Below are 4,704 nucleotides of genomic sequence, written 5' to 3' on the forward strand. Positions count from 1 at the left end.
GTAATTTTTTATAGATTACTTCATTACTTAAATTAGAACTTAACTTAGATTCACTAAATGTCATAAACTCATGATAACGATTAATAACCTGTTCTAAGGGTTTCTCGTGTTTCATAATCATTTTTTTTAAAAACTTCATATAATTCTCGAACGGGAAGCATGAACAGTTATCTATACAACCAAATTTTCTGTAATCATCCACTACATGTAATAGTCCATGGACATTGTGTGATACAAACTGTGCGCCATATAATTCCTCAAATTTCTCAACAAAATGTAATAATATTTTTTCACTGAAATCTACAAGTTTTTTAGAACTATTTGAAGACAAAATAATTCTAAAGGCCACATGTAAACATATAAAATGTAAAAAGCAATCATCTGACAGAATACCTTTCAATACTACCGGACCCGTATACAACAAAAATAATCTAAATTCAGTGGCCTTCCACCGGGCCACTTCGTTTAACCCTCTTGGTTTTCTGGAAAAATCACAAGGAATACTTGATTTAATATACAACAAACGATTAGAAATTATATTTACATCTCGGGACTGTAAACGAACTTGTACAGGAGCTTTTTTAAATATACCTAACCATAATGAAATTAATTTTTTAACTACACCTAAACAAACTAAATGCATGTAATCCATACTAAAGTAATCGATCATGTTTATTTGAGGAATTTCAGTTAAAATGGAAACTGTTTCACCAATATGATGTTCATCATCTATTCGGTTTAAAAAGTCCATACGTGTTCTTTTTGGAAAATTTGAACCTAAAAAACACATGGTATTGTTGACACGTTCACCTTCTACAGTACATCTTAAACACGAATAGTATCCAGTATGACCTTTTGTATACAATATAAAACTTTTAGCTGGAGCGTCACAGCAAAATGTATCCACAATAACATATTTTTTCCCAAAATCTGTCACCATTCCATTTTCAGATAAATATTTTAATTCATCGACCAAGTTTTTCAAATACAAGTTGCTACTATGCGGTTTTTCTCTTCCCCAATATAAACCAATTAAAAATACACGAGGTTTGCCAGAATACCGAGCATACCCAAGAATAGGCCAGAACATGCTAGAGGAACTTTTGGTAAGCGGCAAACCATCTATACCAATTATTAGTTTTATTTTTTCACCTAAAATACTCATCAAATTATAATCAAATTTCAACCCATTAGCAATTTCAAAGTGATAATAAAATCCAGGTTGAACTGGTACAATTATCTGAGTATTTCGTTGAGAATTATTATTTGTTTTTAATACAGTCCTAGCATCTACAGGAAAATACTTAAAACAGTCATGAACCTTCAAAACCTTTAATAATGAAGAGAGAGCTGTTAATGTTATATTATGATCTACAGCCCATTTAGATAATAATGGTAAAATGGAATCATTACTATCATCTGAGATTTTATTTAAATTAGAAGTTGATCTTTGATCATCTTCAGAATCGGAACTTGACTCATTAATAAATATATTGTGCAGGTTATCATTTGAAAAGTAATTACTTGGAAGTGGCCGATATGTAGGTTCAATAAAAGTTGTATCACACATAGAAAAATTACTATCAATATTAATTAATGATACATTTTCAACATTTATAGTTAAATTAGATTCAGTATGTCGGGATGTACTTGCAGATGGCTGTGGTGAAACTTGAGATTGTTGATTTTCTACTAAAAAATTAATGGTTTCGACTTCCTCTAAAAACCTCCTACGTTTGGTAGATTTGCTTACATTAGAATAAGACATATTTGAATATAATATAAAAATAACAACTATAATCAGCTAAGCTTTACCAATATTATTATTAAGTTAAAATATACCTAATATTAAATATAAGTACAATGAAAACTTTATTAATTTATACATAATAGGTAGGTAAAATTGCTTAATAAAATGATAATACTGAATGGATGAAATATAATATGCACGCGTATTGAGTGATTTTATAACTTATTGAATAACCATGTTCATTTATACCTGCGGCAGGATATAATTATATATGTTGTAATTCGGATGTATGCAATAGAAATGTACAAATATCATACCTTTATGCGTGGTGTGGCGGGACAAAGTTCTAACGAATCTATGTTAAATATTTGTGTACCTATAACATTGTATGCAATTAATTAGTTAGCTGCAGGCTGAAGTCGAGCAATGATGACAATCTTTATACTATCCATATAGAGAATATATATAATATATATATAGATGTGAATAATTAAATGTTTAAAATGGAGTCAACTGAAATACCGGCCAGCTGTGCTATAGCGTGGTACTATCAATGTCCCACGAAATTAAATAGTAGGGTAACGGCACCAGTTATTGGCACTAACCCAGTCTTTGACAATCAATCATAGAAATGATATTTGATAAGAACCATTTAATTATAATGTCATTGTTGGTTATCAATTTAATAGTTAAAATCATGGACTTTAAAATAGTGTAAGAATTCCGTTGCTAACTTCAAAACAAAAATAATCAAAATAATTTTTTTATTGATAACGTCATAATCTTATATTTCTTATCAAAAATAATAACAAACCCTAAAGCCTATTTTTTTTTTTGCGCTACGAATATTCAAGGTAAGTTAATGCATTTATTATAAAAATATTCATTAAAGCGTACTTTAATGAATTATATATAATTGTGCAGTAATATGAACATAATTTAATGTGTAATATTAAATTGCCAATAACTAGATTTCTAAAACATAAAGTACCAGTGTTTGACATATTTTGCCAAACACTAGGTTCATTTAAAATCCCAGTGTTTGACATATATATTTATTTATTTATTTTATTATTCTTGTTTTCAGCAGTGTATGAATAATTAGTTGGGTATTTGTAGTTATGGCTTCCAAACCTAAATTTAAGTACAGCACTAATAGCATGGAAAATGCTATTAAGGCTGTTAGGGAAAATAACATGAATGTTTACCGAGCAAGCTTAGAATTTAATGTTCCTAGATCTAGTTTGCAGAATTTATTAGATGGTAAAGCAGATATAAATGTAAGGAAATTTGGACCAAAACCAGTTCTCGATCAGACCATTTGTTATCTAAATAATAATTTGTAATTTTACAGTATTACTTAAATTAGATACATGTGGGATTATTATTTTTATGGTTGTTGTTATTATTATTATTAGTAATAGTACTTTTTTTATATCACATGAAAAATGATATAAAAATGATAGCCATTCCTAGTGTGTTGACTGTCGAGTAGTTTAAGTTGTTAAAGTAATAAAAAATTCATAGTATTGATATATTATATTTGTTAATGTTTGTTAATCGCCTGCAGCCCATTAAAAGTTATACAATACTGTATTAACTCTAACTGGTATATAGTATACATACCAAACATTTTTTAAAATTGGATATTGTATTAATTTTGTCTTCTATATTATTCAAATCATCTATGTCATCTAATGGAAAATTGCACTCTTGTAATTCATCAACATTATTATCATCTACTTGTTTTTTATTATTTCCATAATTAGATTCAAAAGCTTCCAGTTTATTTAATATTTCATTTTGCTTCATTTCAATATGTTTCATATCAGTTTGTAAGTATACAATATTTCTTAAAATACCTTTAAGCATCTTTGGTGAACCTATAATAATAATAATAAAAAAAAAAAGATAGTATTATTAATTAATATGCATTGTCATACAAACAAACTAAAATAATTTTTATATGACATTCAAGAATATACCTAGTAGTTTATCATAATATAGAAATCTATTCACTTTTAAAATATTTATTTATTTTTTTTATATACATGGAAAATACTTGTAGACAATGTTGATCAAAAGTAAATAATATCAACAATAATTAAATGTGATTTATAAATTAATAGGTAAAAGTTGTCTATACAAAATATTTAATTTTAATAAATAGTAAATAAATTGATTAATCATATTTTAATTTATCCTGCAGTTCATTAAATATGCTTCTACTTTATAAATTATAACGCATGTGCAAACAATAATGCTTTTCATTTCACCAAATTTTTAGACAATAATATATATTATAGGTAAGTGTATAATGCTTATAAGAAATATATACATACCATTATCTTGACTTTTATCAGTAACTGAAATACGGTCAACTTTCGATGAAATAGGAGTATTCATTTTTGTCAAATAACCATCATCAATAGGCATATTTTCTTCTCCAACTGATAATAATTTATAATATCCATAAATATCCAATTGTTTTATTATCAAGTATAATAATTTACCTTATTGTTAAATTATGGGTAATTATTATATATATTTATTATTGGCTTTATTGCAGGTTGGTATCTTACCTGTTTTAGATTCTGAGTGGAACGATGAATGTATTGATTTTACAATGATGTGTGTTTTTTTATTTTTTTTTTATTATTTTTTTTTATTTTTTTTGTGTCTGTGTACACGATAAGTAGTCGAAATAATGCTACGATTTTCAACTTCAGTATCTTGTTCGATCAGAAAGTGAATATCGTTGGTGCATTGGGGAGGTCAAAATTTAAATTTCCCAGTAGTTTTCAAACGCGCCGTGAAAAACAAAAGAAAAATTAAGGAAAAACGGGAATTTTTACGCAAAATCTGTTTTCGAGAAAATCGATTTTGGTTTTTGGTGTAACTTTAAAACAAATGACCGTAGATATATGAAATTTTGACTGAATGTTTATCTTAGC

The sequence above is a fragment of the Acyrthosiphon pisum genome, chromosome X (assembly GCF_005508785.2).
Source record: "Acyrthosiphon pisum isolate AL4f chromosome X, pea_aphid_22Mar2018_4r6ur, whole genome shotgun sequence".
In the NCBI taxonomy this organism is placed as follows: domain Eukaryota; kingdom Metazoa; phylum Arthropoda; class Insecta; order Hemiptera; family Aphididae; genus Acyrthosiphon; species Acyrthosiphon pisum.